The sequence below is a fragment of the Cryptomeria japonica genome, chromosome 8, assembly GCF_030272615.1.
Source record: "Cryptomeria japonica chromosome 8, Sugi_1.0, whole genome shotgun sequence".
In the NCBI taxonomy this organism is placed as follows: Eukaryota; Viridiplantae; Streptophyta; class Pinopsida; order Cupressales; family Cupressaceae; genus Cryptomeria; species Cryptomeria japonica.
The window spans coordinates 414,110,886-414,134,563 of NC_081412.1; positions in this window are offsets into that span (position 1 = coordinate 414,110,886).

Here is a 23,678-nt window from a genome sequence, read left to right on the forward strand (position 1 = left end):
AAACCTATCCCATGCGCTAACCTAGCCCATGCCTATGCTACCTATCTAACCCTATGTGCTAGGTTAGACCTACGCGCTACTTACCCCTACCCATGTGACCCCCTGTGCACCCAATGCACTAGGTTTACCAGATGCATTGCCCGTTTAACCCTCTGCACTACCGTGTGTCCCTAATGTGCTAATCTACGGCTATTCTCTAACCTAGCAAATCTATGCACTGCCCTAAGTTTTTGGATGCTACCCAAAATCTAAAACCTTATTCACTACGAAAGTTTTCATATGCGCTAACTGACGACCTATATGTGCTAAAACGAAAAAACCGCATGCTAAAATTCAAACATGACCAAAAATGACAAAATCAAAAATCAAAAAGGGGTCAAACAAGTTGACTTACCGGTGGTCCATACGCGGCAGGCCTCCGATACCTCCGAATGCGCTCGAATCGATATGTAGAATACGGAATAGGCATTTTGTCTTCTCTCCAAAAGTCTCTCTCTCCAAGGTCAACAAGCACAAATGAGACAAAAACAAGGCACTTTTCCCCTTTTATAGGGTAAAATAAAATTAGGGTTAGGGGATTGAGCATGTAATTCGCTCGTGGTCTTCCTCATACCCTCGCACACATCAATATCGGGAGATGAATCAATTTTAGCATTCCACATAGCCAAATTTTTACAATGCAAACACAATTATCAAATCAAATCAAATTTTCCAAATTTTGATTCATCTCCTGAGGGGGCATTATCAAACATCGTTTATCAAATCTGGGGCACGACATGAAAATCTAAAAACAACACTGATCATAATCAAATTTTAGCAACACATCATTTTCTTTGAATTAACATGTGCACACACGTCACTTCAAAGAGGGGCAAAATGTAGACGTATAAAAATGACTATATTCATAAATGAATATTTTATGTTCATTTCTCTATTTAATTAAATCTAATTTAATTAAATTATCCACATTCCTCTATTTAATTAAGTAAATTACTCAATTTATTTAATTAAATTCAATTAACCCCTTTTAGGTCATTTAATTGAATAAATCATTTTATTTAATTAAATCTATTCTTCTAAACCTTTTAATTAAATTTACATTTAATTAAAAAGGGAATCCCAATTAAATAAATCAAATTTATTTAAAAACCTCCACTTGCAACCAAATTGAATTAAATTAACTTTATTTCAATTAAATCCTATTATTTCTCCATCCCCTTGCAAAATCCTACATCTCCCACTTGCCTCCTAAACCCTATTCCTAACCCCCCTCTAGATTCTTCTAATCACTTCTAAATTATCCTAACCCATCTCCTAAATATTGTCACATCCCTAAGCAAGGGGAAGTCACTTCTCAAACCCTTAAAGTCTTTGATAACCATTAAAGGCTTCAAGTCTCCAACAACTTTCTCTTCCAAACCATTAATGGTTAACTCAACCCTCTAGCATGATTAGAGACTTTTTCTAAACTCAACCTCCATGTAACCCAAGGGTCTCATCAAGCATTCATTGCTTTGACCATGGTTAATCCTTAATCCTTTGCACAAGAGTTTATCCTTTGGGTAAAACCTTTATCCATTGGATAACCCTAACCTAACCTTAACCCTTACCTTTTAAGGTAACCATGAGGTCTTTTCAAGCATTTAATGTTTCCTACCTCTCTTCTCAACCCAACCTTATGTTGACAATTGTCACCATTTCATTGGTGAGAATTGCAAACATGGATTCCCAACTTTCAAACTCAACCCTTGATTAAATCTTTCAATCCTTGCCATCCATTGCCCTATTTTTGCTATAAATAGAGCTCTCATTCCTCCATTTTAGATATCCAAGTCTTTACCATCATACTTAAACTCAAATCCATCCAAGCTTTAATATATCATTGTGTTCATCATTTAGCCTCTCTTTTAAATAGGAATTAATCTAAATATGCATGTTTAGAGTATTTTCCTTATCACTTAGCTTAATCATAGACTAGTATATCATGCTAGGATAGTCTTGCTACTAATCTTGTCATCTCATAAACTAGTTTATTGCATTTGTAGGATCATGCATAGCTTAGGATGCATTTCATAATAAAATCAATCAAAACATCCCTCGTTCTTGCATTTGTCATCCCTAAACCACTTTGCTCAGTAATCTAAGAGACCAGACATTGGTTTCAGAGATCTTGTGAGATAGAGAACCATGGAACCAACCTTGGGAAGTTGAGCTATCCTTCATAGCTCCATAACTTGCACCAAGAAGTTTTGTGGGTGTGTGGACAAAGATCCTTAGGCTTCTTTTTTCACATTTTAAGTTCTATTGACCCGCTTTTCCCGCATATAGAAACTAGTCAGAACATTGTGAAGGCTTCTGCAGATACTATGTCTACCATGGTCAGCAAGATAGAGAAAGCTCACATAGACATGGTTGTTGTGGACATGGATAAGGAGATGGTTGCTGGTGCTAATGATCTGGGTCCTCCAGGAAAGCACACTCGTGCCAGTATGAAGAAGAAATCCATTGAGTTGCATCAAGACATTTTGGAATTGACGATTGCCACCAAAAAGATGCACCAACTTAGTGTTGATGTTGAGGAGAACCTTAAAAATCTGGGTTAATCTTTTTTTGTTGTTGGTTTTGTGTTGTAATTTTGTTGGCCTTTTGTTGTTTTTGTGGGCTAAGTAGTCTTTTGTTTGTCTTTTGTTGTCTCTCAGTTCTGTTTGGTTGTTTTTGCTATAATTTTGTTATGAATGGACTCTATTTGATCTATATTTTGTAAAGGGTTTCGGGTCCCTTCAAAACCTATTTTTCCTGTAATAACAAATAATGCATACTTAAATCTAGATTTGAACTAAAATTACTCAAGTACCCAATCCTAAATGTTGACTTTTGAAAGATATATAACTTTGGGTATAAGACTATGCATTGAATGACATAGTCCAAGGATTATGGGAATTATCTAATTCATACATAACTCTAAGCATTCTCTCAAAAGAAATCAAAGACATTTCAAAATAACTCCCTTAAGTATTTTATTTTTAACTCAAAATGGGCTTGTCTATGATACTTCATTTAAAAAAAATTCTTATTCTTCACTATTTATTTATCCTTAAGGTCACATAAAATAACCACTAGAATTCTAAAATGCGAACTTGAAATCATGATCTTCAAAATTAAAAAGCAATGTCTCAAAAATGTTATCTTCCTCAACTTTCTGCAATTTCATGCAATGAATGATATCTTTCACTCTATTCTTATATCTAAATTAAGACTCATATAATTAAACCTATCAATTTACAAAATTAATTGCCATCAATTCATACTTATAATATTACTTCCACATTTATATATACTCTTAAAAATACAGTTTCCATAAGGAAATAACAATAGATAAGTAAGAGAATATTTCTCTTTCCAAAATCATTAAATAACTATAGATAGATACATATACTAATATAAATAATTTTCAACTAATGAATTACCTTGAATGACTATTATGCTTTGAAATTATTCAGTAAATCAAGCTACCATATCTTTTTGGCATGCATTGCTATTTAAATAAATAACCTTGCTTAACTATTCCCCAAATATGACTCTTGATTAGAATGATATATTTTAGTAATGTTGACCCAAGATTCTCTCTGGAATAAACCTTGAATGAGTCCTCCAAAATATGAGTATCTGAGGCCATAGAAGCTCGAATATCATACCACCATAGAAAAATAGCTATCCAATCTTTAGAATACACTTAGACTATATATATATATATAAGAACAGTTAGAAACAAGGAGTTTTGAGTTGGTGGAAGACAATCCCATTATCTTTTCTGAACGGTTTGCATGGGAATAGAGTAAGAAAAAATGGTAATTCATCTTTTGTATAAACTGAGCACACGTAGAGCTTCCTTTTTTTCTAAACGGTTTGCATGGGAATAGAGTCTAAATATGAGAATTATCAATTAAATGTGAAATATTTCAAAGATAATAACCAAAACCTTCCATTTAAAGTATTATCTTAATAAACTAAAACAAAGAATCTCTAATAATTAGCATTAAAGATGTAGAGAAGAAAACATCTAAGTTATTAGCTTTAACAAAAATATTAGAACATTTCAAAGAAAAGCTTCCCAAATTTAACCAAATTGAACATTGAGCTTTGAACATTTTCGAAACTTTTACAGTAAGAAAATGTATACAAAATTACATCGGAATATCTTAAAAACATAAACATAAAACACAAATTCTCACATACAAAACTCTACACTCACATATTTTAATTCTCGAAACAAATACAAAACAAAACATCAAAATGTATATATTTTTAATTCAAATGTAAGAAAATAAAAAATAAAATACAACAAAACTTATTTCAAATAGATATACAAAACTCTACACAATTATATGGAATAGTACAAATATATGCAATTTTAAATGTCACAAAAATTTGCAAATACTAATCCAAAAAGAAAAAGAGCATGATGATCAATGTTTTCTTCAATAAAAGATTTTTTAGCAATTTTTTTAAGTGTTCTATGTATCTTTTATAATTTATATTATTTGATTTCTTTTGACCTCTTAAAATGTAGGAAACATATATATTAGTTAACATTTTTCCTCCTTAACTTTTAACTTAATAGTTCATTTTTAAAACATATTAAAATAAATGATAAAATAGATGAGGTTAATGGGTTAATTTTAAGATAAAATGTATTGTGTAAAAAATGAAATATATTACAATATTTTTTTCTTTCAATTTTTATCTTAACAATTCATTTGTAAAGCATATTAAAAGAAACGGTAAAATAGATTAGGTTAATGGGTGAATTATAGTGCATTGAGGATAGTAGTTTTGACAAAGCTTCAAGACTTGAAAGCCCACATGATAGTAATATATGAAGGAAAAATAATTGTCAAAGGTGTATTCGGTAGTATGCGCACGATGCAACAACTCAATTTAGCTAATCAAAATGAATATATGTTATTCCTAAAATAATATAATCATTAAACTGCATAAGAAATGCATTCTAAATGGCTATTCTACATAACTTGGATAATAAATAAAACCATTTATTTTCAATATAAACATAAAACTATTATCAATTTGAGTATCAATTTAAACATGTGTTACATATTAAATTAAGAAGACAAAAAACAAAACCATTTACTTTTATTTGCAATTATTATATACAAATCAATCAAAAAAAATTGAGATTTGAAAAATGTATTTGAAAGTATACGCTACAAAAAACATCTCAAAATTCAAAGATGGATTGTTAAGTGTGTCATAACAAATAGAAATGCTTCATGGAAGATTGAGTGACAAACCTCCTCTAACAAAATGAGTGGGAACTTTTACTATATGTATGCCTTGCCTTTGGGTTCATGGGCAAGGAACTTGGCAACGATTTCCAAAGTTTAGTGGAATGCTTCTCCATCTTCATCATAATTTGATGCATTCAACAACACAGCAGTTGAAGAGGGTCTATACTTGAAGGAACTAAGAAATTGTTTGGGAGCTCTATGTTCCTCCTCTTCCTCCTCCTTGTCCTTCATGTTCTAAAGGAAATGGGCATGAGAAGCCAAAACATAGCTGCAAAACACATGCATGCCTTCTAAAAGTTTCCCATTTGAGCTATCAATATATGCTCTTGAAATAATAACTGCATAAAAAATGCATATTTTATCGTCGTTTCATTTTTTATTCCAAAAAAATGGAGAGGTGTTATTGATAATTAAAACTGGGTGGATTCATAGGATTTTGTATTTACGATTAAAATTGAAATGGTTGGACATAGATTAGTCCATATGGAATGAATGAGTGTAACACCTCACCAAGGAACCATAGAGGATATGAGAAAAATACACAAGGAATACATGGAAATATATTTTGAAGTAATTAAGTGTGAACATACATGACAAATACAAGGATAACACTCAAACCTAGAGATTAGATCAAACTATCATTACCCAACAATGCACATGTAGAAGAAAAAAAACTCAAAACTTCAATTGAGCAAGGTAAAAGGTCTCCCAAACCCTAGAAAAATTTCACTAAGGTTATTAGAGTCAGACAAAACTATTTCTAAAGTCGCAAGACTTGAATCGACAACTAGGACTAACCACTAGGTCCTAGGTGTTGCCAATGAGCTTCGATGAAACCCCAATCACAAACGGGAACCCCCAACACCATCCAAAATCAATTTAAACCAAATAAAGACACATATTAGGGTTCCTATATATTGCTACCTTTTCAACGCATCTAAAATTGGGCCAAGCTAACACCCCTAGCTCTCAGAATCCTCTTTAGACTAAACGGCCAAACCTAGGCTCCTACCTTAGAATTGGGCATACAGAAGGACACATGCATAGTGTGATAGTGTCCTAAACTCATGCATTATTCCTTGATCCATGCTAGTGTCCTCCAGACTTGTGAACTCAAATTATTGTCCTCTAAGATGTGCATTTGTTTTGATCAGTGAGCTTCTAAGTTCGATATATTAGATCCTTGAACACCCCAAACACCTAGGTGAAGTCAAAATATCCTCATGACACTTGAACCAAGATAATTGGGTGAAAATTTATGAATATAGGATAAGATTTATGACATTGAGCCACTGGGTGACACCTACAAGACTATTCGGGAATAAGGTGGACTCAAAATGTACTCTCCACCCAAAAGTTCCCAAAAACTGGTACCATGACACTCAAGGATGTCCAAACTAAGTAGAAACCAAGTTGAGACACCTTGGGACACCCTATGGGTTGCCTTGAATGATCTTGAAATGATCTTGATTCACTAATAACCACACTAAGACAATCAAGATCTCATGACCACTATAGGAGATGACTAAATCAACCTATAAGATTATGTGAATTACATATACACTCATTTTAAAGCACCAATATAAGTGTTCCTATGATATCCACATGATACATTAAGAATTAAGAAATACAAAATATCATATACTTCATACTCGATTCCAACATCATTGCATGCAAAAAAAATCTAAACTATATCAATTATGTTCCAATTACATTATTCTCCACTTGGAGTGTTCAACATATATTTCATCAATGATTATAATGCTTACATCAATATACATTTTGTTTTCAACTTGTAATATTAAAATAATAATAAAGATCATGTGTTGACAATGATGGATGAACTCTCCAATGTTGATCTTAACCCAAGTCCATCGATCTCCAACAGTGGTTTGCAATGCCACCTAACCATGTGGAACCCTTAGGTCCACCCCACTGTGCTCGTGGAGATAGTCATATGGCTCAAACAATCAGTAATACATACAAAAGGGATAATAAGTTTACACACATGCCCTAAACAAAGTATACATGGAACAACAATTCATACAAGAATGCAATGTGATATCAATGATAAGGATGATAGAAAGCCCATGAATTCATTAAGGGTATCTACTCAAGAATACAGAAGGCGTTAGATTCTAAAGTGCAATGTAGGTAGTGTCATCATATGTGCTCAAGATGACACACCATACAAAATCGAGCATTCTTTCATATAGATGAGAATGATGATCATGCAGTTCCTAGTGCTACATGAGTGGGTGTGTCTCTCCCGAAAATACCCAGTGGTCCATGTGGAGGCATGCCCTCTCAATTCACCCTTGGCCTTGTGATAGTTCTCAAGGAATTATTGAGGAATTCAATTATCTTATTAGTGTTTGCCCCATGTTTTATTATTATGTTATCACTTAATTACAAAACTCCCCAATCATGATTACCAAGCATACCACATGCAGGTTGGGGACATGAATGGGAGCCACTCCCTAGACTTACTCTAAGACTTAACCCCATGCTCATGCCACATCCAAATGCAAGACATATCAATTATATCAAATTGTCTCGATCACAAATGTCATTTTCATACATGGACAAGGCATACTTGATTGGCCACAACACCAAGAGAAAGGGTCAAATTCAATCCCATATTAAAATTTGCATATATAATATCATATATTCCACAATAGAATCACATCTCAAAACCATAAAAAACCACATTTTAAGAAATACCATTTTGGACCAAAAACCATTGATGGATCTCCAAAAATCTCAAATTTTCAAAATGCATAAATAAAAAATGTGAGAAAACCCATTGGTTCTTATCCACCCAATAACACAAAACCTCAAATTATCATTTCAACATTCCAAAAGGAAATTGGACAGACTAACCTCATATAAACTCATATTTTCAAATTTTCTATTATACAAATCAAACAATCATTCAAATGAATAGATTGAAATTGGAAGAATTTTCTAATTCATTCAATAAACCATTCGCAAAAAACTAGAATCAATTTAATTGAAAAGCAAAGGAGAAAATTGATTTCCTACCTCAAACTTGATCATATCTTCAAAATTGAAATGCACACCAAACACATTGAAAGAGGATGAGATTTTCAAATAGCTAGTAGAATTCACTAAGACAAATATTTCGAGTCACTACCCACAAAAATCCTCAAAGCCAAACTCCCACAATCATTAATCCAAATTCAAGGTGTAGGGTTTTTTAGAGAACATGAAAGAAAAAAAATGGCTAAGTATTCAAAAGTGAACTTCAATTCATAATATAAACTCATTTTTTGAGTGGGAAAATAAAATAATATAACCCCAAAATGACCCTTATAAATAAATCATGCAATTCTCATTGAATCAAAAATAAATAAGGCATATTTCTCAATTAAATATTGAATCAGCTTAATAACATTAAAATATTATTAATATATACATTAGAATGATGACAATTTACAAATGATAGACTATGCACAAACAACCATTACAAATCTTACACAATTATGTATTAGGATAATTGGACATTACCAAAATGGTAACTGGGGATGTGAAACATGTGTAATTATTAAAATCATCCAAATTAGGAATGACAGCTAGGGTTGGGTGACATAAATGGCATGTGTGCTATCTCCTATAACAACCATTGAGGATATGGGCATGCTCAAACCTCTGGAGCCAAGTGGAGTTGATTCCTTGTACTTGCATCAACCAAATCACAACAAAAACCTATGCATATATACATATAATACCTTATAATTGAAATGCATATAAAATCATTCACCAATCGAGATCACAAATTACAACATGGTTAGTAACATAACATATCATCAAATTAGTCATAAATATAATCAACATGTCATCATAAAACTGCATCACTGTTAATATAATCAAATTACCATCATAGTATAATCCATATGTCATCATATAACATGATGGTATATCATCACATCAGCATCATGCATATATGATCATCATTGAATCTATGAGTATAACCAACTATCAACATCAGCAGTGATATATGCACCATCAAAAGAACATAACTATGATCAAGATGCACGACATGGGTGCCAATACAAAAGAATAGCATACACATAGTAAAATTATAGCATATATAGACTCAATCTCAAATCAAAATAAAGCAATGACAAAATGCATCTACCAAAGACATTACAATGAGACTAGCAAGGGTTTCAAGTTATAATTTATGGGTTATTGTATATATAGATTCTTAAAACCCATATATCATTGTATAATGACTCTTGAAATTATAATATCATATTTAATATTATTTTTCAAAAATTAACCTTACAATAGGCACTGGGTTCTACACTAGGGCCCTAAGTTCACTATACTTAGTTGTGACACTTGACCACAAAACCTCTATTCAAATACTACTTAGCGCATGTATGCATAAATAATTATAGATGAGTCAATAGTTGAATCAATATGGATCAACTAGAGTAGTGAGGAAGAGTCTCCTAGTTATCGTTACACTTGATAGGAAAGGGAAGTTGTCCCTTGCTTTGGAATTTCTACAAGCAAAAAGTATCACTCTTAGGGGAATCCCTAGAAGTTGCATATGAGTCTATGTTGGGACTTTATGCATATATGTGTGTATAATGTGTGACTTCTTGGATTTCCCTTGTTGATTTCAAGTTGCAAAAGTTAGATAGAACCTTGAAGTGCTTGGTTATTCTTGGGCATTCTATTGATTGGTGTGATTGTGCAACTTTTTCTTAAAATTGCATATTCATAGATTGTGATTGGAAAATATGAACTACATTGTGTGAGTGACACATTTAAATTTAAATGATTGTTCTTTTGCATGTCTGATGCAAGAAAGAAAATGATTTTTTTGTGATTTATGTTACATGATCAATTGATGGATGATTCTTGTATTTAAATATTATAATAATGCACTAAGGCTATATATGTCTACAAATTGAGCTTAAAGTATTGATTAAGGATGGTTGATAGTTATCTCTGCATAGAATCAAAGTCCTTCTGACTTTTTGTGGTGTGCTTGGGCATGTTCTCTAACATTCCTTTGACATGGTACCTCCAAGGTATCATGTAAAGAACACACCAATCTTATACTTTTATTAAAAACGTGATTGAATTATGTCTCAAATCGCATGAAATGTTTGACGTTGATTAGCATGTATGTTGTTATGAATGATTGATGTTATAATATGCATTTCATAGATAATCATGAGATGATGTAAATTCTCTCTGTGATTGATATTGAATGAATTGAGTTTATATCATGATGTTTCTAGCTTGCATTTGAGTTTTTGCATGAATATGATGTCAATACTTAAGCTTTTGTTTTATAAGAATAATATGATGAGATGGGCATGATGCCTAGGTCACATAAGTTATATAGATGGATCCACTAACTTTTCAAGTGATCTATAAGTATGCATGGATGATCTATGAATGCACCTAAGTACCACATGTGAAAGGGGTATGTATGAACATTTTATTTATTATTTTTTATATATGATCAAGTTGTGATCTAGATTAACACTTTTCTTAGTAGAATGATTTTTATCCTTATATTAACATATAACAATTAAGCATTGAGATAAGTAAATCTTTATCAAACAAGGAAGAATGTTTGACTTTGATTTTGATTTTGATTTTGGAGACTAACATGGACTGATATTTAGTGTTGTTTCTATCAATGAGATAGCTAGGTCGGCACCAATGCGAGGAAGAGAACATTGTCGAAGAGAGATAGTTAAGATTGTAAAACTAAAGGGTGGTAATGGAATACACACACTCACTTGGGAATTGTTTTTGGAAAATAATTAGTTGATGAATATGTGTGCATACATTATCTTGAGTGTTTGCAAAAATGGAAGTTAGATTGCATTTATCTAATGAAAATATTGACCATGTCTAGTTTGAATCTTGATGGCCTTGTTTTTGGTATCATGCATGTTTTTAGAGGAGAAGTATGTCATAACCGATTTCATTTGTTTTAATTATTTAATTGATTAATGATATAAAAAACAAGAATCTTTTAATTTTTCATGAAAAAAAAATTAAAAAATTTGGTAATAGTTAGCAAATTAAGTGATTGGATTGAAAACTCATAGTGGAATCATAAATGAAAGTGATTGTAAAATAGCACTAGTTGAGTACAAGGGGGAATGAAAGCCAATTTTAGAAATTAATGGGAGTTGGGGAAAAAGAATCAAAATGCATTTTGGAGTATATCTCATCACACAAGTAAGAAAGAAAAAAATCACCACTATTTTTCTTACAAGAGGGAGACAAAAAAAAACAACAAGACACACAATAATAAACCAATTGAACCAGGGAAAGAAGGTATAGTTAAGGTAAAGGAAGGAGTAAGGTTATAAAATATTTATTGAGGAAAATCTTATGGGGGGCAATGGTATTCCAATACTATCCATCTGTAGCTAAAGATTGATGGATTTTAAGGAAAATCAAATGGTTTTTCATAAAACCAGGTACACCTTTTATTTTTTCTTCATTTTTCTACTATACCTTTATTGTGATAGTAAGTTGCATTGAACTTTAGTATGGATTTACACTCACATGTATCATGATTCTTCTAAATATTATATGTGGGTTTCTCTAGAAATAGAGATCTCAATACGTGAGGATTTCTCTACATTTAACAATCACATGCCTTTGGTGAACATAATCTATGAATGATTTTGTATTCATGTTCTTTAGTACAAAACATAATCTCTAGTTTTTTCATTACCCAAGACTTGTAGGTGCTTACATTTTATAGAACATTCACATTCATTCCTGAACCTAAACATGCCCATGTTTTTAATTTCTTGAGACCTACATTGTCTTGTGTTGTCGTCGATATCAGTTGGACTGAATGGTGAGACAACCCCTATGAAACTTGTTTGTTTTGTATCTCACGTACTCTGAGATTGGTCAACTTGCCTCATATGTCATGCCCTTTTTTGCATTTTAGTTAAGCGTCTTTTTAATTTTTTGGAGTTAGCATTTTATTTTATCTTTTTCATGCAGATCGGGTTTTAAAACCCGAACTGCATATTTGGTCTTTGTCTTGCACATCAAGTTTTAAAACCTTAAGTGCAAGCTTCCTGTCATTTTCTGGCAGGTCAGGTTTTAAATCCCGACCTACAAGTTTTCCTTGTGTACAGGTCAGGTTTTAAAATGCTACCTACAGGTGAATTTGAAGGCAGGTTGGGTTTTATTTCCCGACCTACACAGCGTACAAAATGCATTCAATGCACTTTTAGTTAAGTTTATGAATGCGTTTTTAGATTTTAATCGACATTTTAAGATCAAATTTATTTTTTTTTGAGCTCTGCAAGGCGTATTCTTCATTGAGAAAGCATGTGGTGTCCTCTTACTTCATATTTTCTTTGGATTCCATTGATCTTTGGCTGATTTCGATAAGTATCTATCGTTTTCCTTTCTCTATTCATGTTTTTCTTCGTGTTTAGGGTTTCATTGTTTTAGTTTGTTTAGTGTCAGTTTTGGCATGTCGGGGTTTTTAACCCCAACATTCTTTTTTCTTTCCTTTTTTGTAGGTCAAGTTTCTTAACTTTACGTACAAGTTCGTGCATTTTGCAAGTCGAAATTCAAAATCCGACCTGCGAGATTAATCTATCTATTTGTGGGCAGGTCGAGATTTTGATCCTAACTTGCCATTTTTATTTTTCCATCGACATATTCTTCATATTGGGATAAGGTATAATCCACCTAAGTGGCATGTCAGGATTTAAATCCCAACATGCAGGTTTGTCTTTCCCTTTGGGTGGGTCGAAAAATAAATCCTGACCTGTTGTTTGATCCTTTTGATAAGGCAGGTTAGGTTTTATTTTTTGACCTGCCAGTTTGTTTTACCCAAAAGACATGTCGGGTTTTAAAACCCGACATGCCATGTGACTTACTCTAAACCAGTGAGTAGTTGAATTTTTGTGTTCTAAGATTGAGCCAGGACCCTTTCTAATGCCAACAAGGATAAAGGATGGATACAAGCAAATAAAGAAAAATTGAATCAAATTGAGAAAAATCAAATATGGGTGATACGAACAAAATGGGTATTCCAAAGCAAATTGAATGCAGATGGAGACGTGGTGAGAAATAAAGCAAGGTTGGTATGCAAAGGTTACTCACAAGTAGAAGGAGATAACTTTGAGGAGATTTTTTCTCCAATGGCTTAGATGGAGGCAATCAGAATGCTTCTCATGAGAACTTAAAAGTTTATCAAATGGATGTCAAATATACCTTATTGAATGGTGACCTAGAAGAAGAAGTCTACATAGAGCATCCCGATGGGTTTTAGTTTAAGAGGATCTAGACATAATTTGTAGACTTAATAAAGCACTATATGATCTCAAGCAATCTCCTAAGGCTAGGTACATGCTAGATTAGACAAGTATATACTTCAAAAAGGTTTCAAGGAAGGTATTGTAGAGAACAATCTTTATATTATGGTTGAAGAAGAAATAATTCTTGTAGCTTTTGTATATGTTGATGATATCATTTTTTGTGGACGTGATGAAATTTGTAAGTGTAGTATCCTAAATTTTACTCGCTTACAATTTTGTCCTCACTTAGGCCTCACTTTGGTGTTTTGGTTTTTGAGGCCTGATTGCAATGTTGATTTTGGTCACACCACCTATCTACCCTACATCGTCACTATCTCCCTTGTCTTCCCCCCATTCTATAGTCCTGATTTTCAAGACTAGGGTGACCCACACCCTAGTCCTCTTATTCAGGTCCTAAAATGGGGCCTCACGATGATCATCACAAATGAGCATGTATTTGGATCACAAAGGCTCAAATCATTGATGTCTTTACAAAGGCATTTTCAAAGGATACATTTTGATCTCAAGTAAAAGTTAGGGCTTCTTTCCCCTCCTTCTAACTACATGCATAAATGGTGCATCTAACTAGTGGGGTAACTCAAGACTTATCTTTATTCCTAGACTATTGGAGACAACCACTCAAGGGGATTTGGTAGATGGTTCTTGCTAATAGGGGAAGCATATGTGATGATGCAGATTCAAAAGAGTATTCTTTTCCCTTTTTCCCTTGATGTCAAATGGGGAGAGAGAATGGAAATGAGTGTTGTCATCAATGACAAAGGGAGGGATAATTATAAATATGGTGTCAACATAATATGTTTCCATTGATGTCATACCTTAGTGTGTTGTGTTGTCATTGATGCTTGCACTTGCATGTTTATGGTGTGCTAAAGTTCATGGTTGGATGTCATATCTTGTTTGTTCTAATTAATTAAAAAAGCAGGTTTTCAGGAACCGAAACCTTTAACATAAGAAATTAAGATAAGACACTAAAAAGATCAAAGCTTAAGAACCGCATACAAAAAGACTGGCAAAAAGCCAGTGAACCGAAAGGACAGCAAAACTAACAACAACAAAGAAACTGAGAAGGCGCTACACAGAAATTTTCTTCAACAAGTCCTCCACCTTTGTCACCAGCTCGTCGTAAGAAGCCCCAATAGCTTTAAGGTCTTCTAGATCCTTGTTAGGTTTTTTGTCCTTCTTTTTTCCTCTGGTGTGGGTTCTGGGGCCTTGAGCTTCCCCTGTTCCTTCTATTTCCGGGTCAATGTCCAGGATTTCCTTTTCATCATCCAGTTTGTTGATGAGAGTGTTGGTGTTGTTGGCTAAAATCTTTAGGATGCTCAGGCTCTATTTAGTAATGTTCTTCAGGCAATCCTCAATTTTACCAATTTTGTTGACAGTTTCCATGAGAGTGTGGTCGTTAGTGTCAACAAGATTCTTTCTTTCTAGCAAATCCTTCTCAATTTTTTGAACCTGGGGTTGAAAGCATCTCTTATGTCTTCAGCTTTGGTGATGGTACTTTTTAGGTCCTCTATGAAGTTGGCCATGGTCTTCCCTTCCCCTATATTGATGGTTTCCAGGATCAAGATTTTGTTACAGAGTTTTTTATTTTTGTCCACATCTTTCTTGTAACCATTGATGAGCCACTCCATAGTTTCCATGAAACCTTGCAAACCCTTGGGGGGAGGGTTAGAGGGGGGGTCAACTTTTCCAAGGGTTGCCTTTTCCTCTTTAGGGGTGTGCTGGATGAGTGTGTCAACAGCCCTAAGAACCTCTTCCATGCTCTCCTTTTCTAGATTCTGATCATCTTCTAGGGCCCTTACCTGCTTGTGGGCTTCCGGTTCCTTAACAGTCTCCTCTTTCTTCTTGTGCATTTTCTTGGCCTAGGTGTGAGCTTTAGTGTTCTTCTCCAGCCACCCTTGAGGGTACTCCTCCTCAAAGTCATCCAAAGTCTCCTCTTCCAAAGAAATGCTAATCAGCGGTCTACCTTTAGGCTTTTTGCCCTTAGAGGATGAGTGTCTAGTTTTGATGTATTTCCTCTTCTTCCCACTTTCATAATCTGAGACATCCATGTCCTCAGTATCAGTTGAAGGATCACTTTCAGACTCCTCTTCCTCTGAGAAGGCAGGGTCAGACCCCTCATCCTCAGAATCCACAGAGGGCTGCATCCGAGCAATTTGGTTGGCCTTAATATGGTCATAGATTAGTACCATAAGGCCTTGGTGCATGGTCGTATCACCCCATGGGTTCTCTTTGTAGGCCTTGAGGGATGCATTCATTGAACAGAGTAGAAAATAAGGGAAGTTAACTTTATCATTGTGCCTAAAGTGATTCAGTAGAACAAAGTGATAACCATAAACTTTAGTGAACCTACCATCTAGAGTGATTTGTCGCATTAAAACAAAGAGCACTTCCCACCAGGGTTTGGCAAAATCCCTGGGTGGGTAGTAGGTTTTGCTCAACTTTACCAATTGTTTCTTCTCTTTCTCGATGTCCGAGTATCTTTCAATAGATTCCCTACTGACTTTCCTATCTCTGTAGAAGTTTCACCCTTCTCTTGTGAGGCCCATAGCTTGAGCAATTAAAACTTCACTTTTTCCAATTTTTACAGAAAAAACTGGTGACCATACCGTCGCGAACATGGAGTTTCTCCATGAATTTTCAGAAGCCACCCTTTTGCAGAATACCCCAAACCTCCTCCTTCTATTTCCATTCTTTACAACTACTTGGTTCATATCGCCTCCTGTTACCACCCATATTATCGCTATTCAACACGAAATTTTGAAACTTGCAGAGCAGATTAGCTGGTAAGCTTTTCAGAACTATCAAAGTCACCCAGAAAGCATGGGAACTTATGGCATTGGTAATATAATAAATGAGTCTCTCATTATTATAATGACTCGAAGTACTCAAGTCAGTTCTTTTCATAATTATCCTGTCCATCAAGTATCTTAGGATTACTTCTATAACGATCATAGTAAATGATTTTCCTGACATCTTCAGGGAGTCCTTGTTCTCTCCTCCCCGTGGTAATTGCTTCCATGTTAACCGCCGTAGTGGCAGCCCAGTCAACAAAGCCATTGGCCTCCCGATAAATGTGGGATATGTAGCTTTTTTTAAAGGTGCTAATAAGGTCTCTAGCATAGATGATAATGTTGTTGATCGACCATGAAGGTTTTGAGACCCCCTTAAGGCAGTTAATAATATTGTTTGAGTCCCCTTCAATCCATAGGTGGGGAGAATTCCATTTTTTTCCTAGGAGGATACCATTTCCTTACACATTCTTTTGTCATCTCTTAGAATAGCTCCACAACCTGAAGGACCCGTGTTACCTTTGGCAGTACCATCAAAATTAACTTTGAACCAACCATGAGGGGGGGTTTGCCATTTAGCTTCAAGTATTTTATTATGATTGAGGTTTGGACTGTTGGTACTCTTCATATTTGACACCCTTAAAATATTTGCTTCAAGTGTATTGTTTGAAAAACAAGGACCCTCAATGATCTCTATATTTTCCTGAATCGCCCATTGGATTTTCTGGAACACAATATCCTAATTGAGGGAAATATCCCTGAAGATTCGATTACTTCTTTCTTTCCATAGTCCCCATAGGATGTGAGGAACTGAGAGCTGCCACAAAGATCTCAAAAAAGAATTAGTCCATTTTATGTTCCAGGAGGAAAACAGATCTGTGATGGTGTTAGGAAACACCCAGGAAATGCTAAAACTATTGAGAAATCTTCCCCATATAGAGGCTGAGAAGGGGTAGTGAATGGAAAGGTGGTCCACCGACTCTTCTTCCTGAAGGCATAGAGCACATCTATTAGGGATAGCAAAGCCTCTGCATTTCAGGTTGTCAAGGGTCAAGATTTTATTATGGAGGATAGTCCAGAAGAAGAAATTGATCTTGGGGGTTAGGCCTCTAATCCAGACTTTAGACTAGAACGGATTACCTAAAGGGTCAGGGGATAGAACACAATACATAGAGGAAACAGTAAGGGTACCTTTGGGATCATGTTTCCAGATCAGGGAGTCAACCTCTTTGTTCAACCAAACCGCAGACAAATGGTTCTTGAGCTTAGAGAGGCTTGGGTGGATGCTTTCAATATTCTACCATTCATTACCAGTCCAGTACTCAGCAACTAAGGAGCCAAAAGATCTTATACAAGAGGGAGCATATGGGGACCATTCATTGATTTCTATCAAAGGTTTATCAAAAAACCAGGGATCTTCCCATAATTTAACTTTCCTACCATTTCCAACTTTCTAGATCACTCCTTTAGCTATACTTTCTTTACATTTAGAGGCATAATTCCATATGTGGGAGCCATTAATACTAATATCCGAATTGATAAAAGAAGAAAGGGAAGAGGACTGAAGAGAGTACTTCACCAAATTTTACACCATTTAGTATCAAGATGAAACATTCTCCAGACTTGTTTGGACAGAAGAGCTTCATTTAGGGTTCGGATCCTCCTTAGGCCCAGACCGCCATGGCTCTTTGGTTTACATACCTGGTCCCAAGCCACCAAGGACATTCTTTTCTTGTCCTCAACCCCAGACCAAAGGAATATTCTTTGGATTTTCTTGATAGCATCAGCATACTTAACTAGAATTCTGAAAAGGTTAAGAGCATATATCGGAATACTTAGAAGAGAAGCTTTAAGAAGTTGGAGCTTTCCAGCCTGACTTGGGAGGGCTCCTTTCCATCCAGCTAACTTTTTCTGGAATTTTTCCACTAGAGAACTCCAGAAGGAGTCAGGAGGAGCAGTCCCCATAGGGAGACCAAGCTATTTTATAGGAAGATCAGCAATCCTACACTCCAGGATTCTACTGATTCTCTGATGTCTTCTCTCTAGGGTATTGATGAAAGAAACTTCACTTTTAGTCCAATTGATAAGCTGACCCAATGCAGAGGCAAACTTACAAAGAGTACTCTTCAAAGTTTTAGCTTCAGAAATACTAGATTCCCCCATGATAATAGTATCATCCACAAATTGTTGATGAGAACAAACAAGATCCACAAAGGAAGGGTGGAGACCCTTAAAGGAGCCTTGCAAAACCAAAATTTCCATACTCCTTCCAAAACATTCTGCCATAATAATGAAGAGGATGGGGGAAATAGGATCCCCTTGCCTAAGACCTCTAGAGGCTTGGAAAAAAGGAGAAGGTGAACCATTGATAATAATAGAAAAAGAAGCAGAGGTGATAAGTTGGGTGATGAGATCCAAAACTCTGGGTGAGAAACCAAAAGACACTAGAACCTTCAAGAGGAAACACCAATCAACCCTATCATAGGCTTTGGAGAGATCAAGCTTAAGGATGAGACCCTGCTTCTTAGCTTTAACAAGAGAGTGGATGTTCTCATGGATGGTAATAATAGAGTCAAGAATTTGATGACCAGGGACAAAACCATTTTTCTAGTGATTAATAAGAGCGGGAAGGACAGAAAGAAATCTAGAAGTAAGAACCTTAGAGATAATCTTATAAAAAGAATTGCAAAGACTGATAGGTCTAAATTTGTCCATAGAGTCAGCACTTTGAGATTTGGGAATGAGAGCCAGAAATGTGCCATTGATTTCTTTCAAAAGTTTCCTAGCCCTAAAAAATTCCTTGACTCCATTGGTAACATCTTTCCTGACAATATCCCAGAAATCTTGAAAAAAGAACATTGGAAAACCATCTAGGCCTAGCACTTTGTTACCATCAAAGAAGAAGACAACTTTTTTGATTTCCTGATTAGAAGGAATGGAAGAAAGGGAGGCATTCTTATGATCATCAATGAGAAAAGGGATGTTAAGAAGAAAAGAAGATTGAGCTTCAGCATCCAATCTATTATCCCTCATTAGCAGTTCCGAAAAAAACCTTTTAGCTTCCTTTCTAAGTTCCTCCTCCTTGATAATCTCCCCTTTATCCACCATGAGTTTGGTAACCCTATTAACTGCTTTATGCTTGGTAGTCGACATGTGGAAGAATCTTGTGTTCCTATCTCCTTCCTTAAGCTAGATGCATTTGATCTCTGCTTCCAAAAGGATTCCTCTTTGGCAATGATATCATGATATTTTTTGAGAGTCTCATTTTCATCAGCAATGGACACAATTCTGAAACCATCTTTCTGGATTTGAGTTTGTATTTCTTTGAGGTCTTCCTGGACTTTATTTTTGGCCTCAAAAATGTTCCTAAAGCTGGATTTATTCCAGATTCTTATGTTGTCCTTAACACTCTTAAGCTTCTTAACAACTCTATACATAGCAGTTCCCTCAACTTGAATGCTCCACCATTTCTGGATATTACTTTTGATGTTTGGGTGGAGGGTCCACATTTTTTCAAATCTGAAGGGGAAGTTTCTCCTTCTGTTGATGGAGTCAGCAATAAAGGTGATGGAAAAATGATCTAAACCAACCCAAATGTGGGCCGACAGAGAACAGAAATAATGACTAAACCAGTCATCGGAAATGAGGGTCCTATCAAGATGAACTTGGATAAGATTAGTACCAGTTCTCCTGTTAGTCCAAGTATAATTACATCCCTGTATTTCCAAGTCATTAAGGGCCTGAGAGTTAATGAAATCCATAAGGGTCAACCTGCTTTTCAGCTGAGGGGGGCTTCCTCCATATTTTTCTTCCTCTCTCAAAGGAGTATTGAAGTCTCCCATAACGAGCTAGCTAAGATTCCTGAAGCTGTCCCTAGCTTGAATAAGTTTTTTCCAGAAGTAATTTCTAGCCTTCAAGGTGTTGGGAGCATAAATGTTGGTGAGGACCCATGAAGTACCATCTTTTAGGTGCTCAAATTTGATACAAGAGAAATTGTTGTCCTGAATGATAACATGCCCTTTGATAGAATTAAGATTCCAAATGGTAGCTATACCTCCTGAAGCACCTTCAGAACTGCCGCCATTGACATTTCTGTTTTTGAAAAACTTCAATGATTCAACTTTTTCTTTACTCATTTTGGTTTCTTGAATTAGAAATATATCAAGTTTACTATCCCTTATCATGTTCCTGATAATGTCATGCTTATGGGGGTTATTAAGTCCCCTAATATTCCAAGAAATAATCTTCATAGTTACTTACCAATACCTAACTCCTTAAGAGTCTTCTGGGTTCCATCTACAATGTTCTTGCTGGCCTCCTTGTTTCTGACTATGTGATTAGAGGTACGACCTGGGGAGGAGGAGGTATACCCGACATCCACTTGACCTATTCTACTATATTTCCTTAGAAGAGAAGTCGAGGGAGTAGTTCCTTTCTTATTCCTTTGCTTTGGTATTTTCCACTGAGCGTTTATCTCAGGAGCCCCTACTGGGTTGCTTAGGATTTTGGAAATTTCTACTTTGTTTCCCCAATTAGGGGTTCTGAAAGCATTTAAATCATTTAAATCATTGTTAGCTGATTTTGAACTCCAGTTTGAGTCCGAGAGGTTCGGGCTCAAAATTGAACATTTTTGGGCTTCTTGTATTTCAAGACTAGGCATGAGCAGAGAGGAATCAGTCTTTTCTTCTTGGGAAGCAGGGATTTCTCCTTCCCCTGGTTGATCATTTTTCTCTTGCAGTTCATTTCCTTCACAAGTATCAGCCACCACTTCAACCATATCATTTGGGTAATCAGTCTGATCTCTCTGCTCCCCTGTTTGAGAAGTAATCAAAACGTTGACAATGGTTGAATCATTTCTCAGAGCTTCCTGGGTTGTAGGACTGGAGATAGAGGCTAAGGGCACTTCCTTCTTCTCCCCCAAGGGATTAAAATGATTTGAGTTTTCTTCTTTACTTTCTACATTTTTAACTTGCCATACCATTTTTTCTGGTGCCCTTTGGTTCTCAGAATGGGGCTTAGGCTACCTGGATTATGCCTTGGGTTTGATGGGATAGGACTTCGCCCAGTGCCCTGCTTTTTTACAATGGAAGCAGGCAAAGGGAATAGATTCATAGTTAATATGTTGCTTCCATGTTCCCAGCTTTGATACTAAATCTATCTGTTCCGGCATATCTGCATCATGGGCTATCCCTACACAAAACCTAGCATGAGTGAGTCTCCTTTTTGAAGTTGTTATTGGGTCTATAGAAAGCAATTCACCAAAAGAGTTTGCAATTCCAGAGAAGATACTTTCTGCCCAATATGAAACTTGTGTCAAGAGAGAGTCATTCATATTCAGGTTTGGTTGCCATTTATGAAGAACCAAGGTTGTCTTTCCTACCAACCAGGGACTTCCATAAAGAATCATAAGTTTGTCTTCTTCGCAAGAGAAAGAAAAGGACAGAAGGCCTTTGGGTAAGATTGAAATTTCAACATTACCCTTAAGGGCCCATTTCTGTTTGACATAGGCCCTAACAACTTCAATGTTAGGATGCAATCCCATAAATTTACCTACCAAGGAGTTTGACATACTATTTATATTATGATCCAAGACTAGATCAAGGATAGAGATAGCGAACTTACCTCTTGAAGGATCAGATATATTCTTGACAGGAGGAAAAGAGGATTTACCAATTGGTCTAGTTACAAAGAGGGAAGACCATTTTTTTAATTCTTTTCCGCTCTCCCCAAATCCGTCACGTGGGATGGGACCCCCGCTGGTCCCTTCCCCCAAGGGCCCAGAGGAACCCACTATCTTCTTTGGCAGAGTACCACCAGTCTGCTGAATAACAGTAGCTTCCAGAAAGTCTAGAGGCTTATCCTTCTCTCCTATGGGACCAGCTACAATCTGGTCGCTCCCATCATTGGAACTAGAGTTCCTGCCTTGCAGAGAATTTGAATTTAGAATTCCCCCATTGCCGCTTACTGCTCCTTCCCCCATTGCCGCTCAGGAATCAAAGTAAGGTAAAAAAAAAAAAGGCATGAATGTTAGTAAGAGAAAAGAATTATTTGATTTTGTCATATCTTGTTTGTTGCCAACTAAGGTGGTATTGTGTATTTTTTTGTTACACAAAGTGGGTATCATGATGACATATAAAGATGGGGATTAAAAGTATGATGTTTAAATGGATATTGTAATACCCTAAAATTGGTCACCTAAACCATGGGCCCCTAATTTCGACAACATCACCAAGGTCCTAACCAAAGGCAATTAAATCAATTTTGAGCACACAATTAATTAGTTCTTCAATCATCAAATATTACATGGCAAGTAAATAACTCAATATTAATTAAATAATTATTTATTTAATTAAATCATTCAAAGAAAATCATTTTGATCAATTATCCTATTTAATTCATTAAATATCCTAGCATATTTAATTAATTAATAAATTTTTCATTTAATCATAAAAAAGGAATTAATTTATTACAAAAGAGGAATTAATCACAAAGTAAGAGTTAAATTGAAAATAAAATAAAATAATTGAATTGAAAGAGAAATCAAACTTGAGATATTATTTCTTTCTTCTAAATTGAGAACTTGAAATCAGAAAAAAGCAATTAAAAGGAATTTAATCATTCTCTAAAATTCGAACTCAAAGCTTTTGGGAAAAGAAGTTTAGTTGCATTGAAAAGACTCTTTTCTTGAATAAATCAAAGAATTACCTATTTTTATCTCCAGTGCATGGAATTAATTGAATTATATTTCTAATGCAAACTCAAACTTCTTTTCTGAAAGCATTTCAATTAAACTATAATTGGAATCTGTCTCAAGGTTAACTAAATCTGATTTCTCAATTATTTCAATTAATCCTAAATTGTGCTTTTTCTAGATCTCTCTTGTGATTCTCTATAAATTCAGCCTTCATCTCTCATTAAAAACACCCTAGAGATTTATTATTATACACTTTTTGCTCTGGAGTCATTGAATATATTGTGCTTGCTTTTTGAGATTATTGCATCTTAGTTTATCTTTTTGCATATTTATTTTAATCCATATTGCTTGAATCCATATTTGCTTGAATTCATATAGCTTACTATTCATCCATCTTGCATCCATTTAGCTAATATCATGCTCATATAGATTAAATCCTTTATCTTGGTGTAGTCTAGTCACTGGTATTGCTTATACAAATCTGAGAGCAATCTTATACTTGCATCTTTTAGAAGGCAATTAGTCG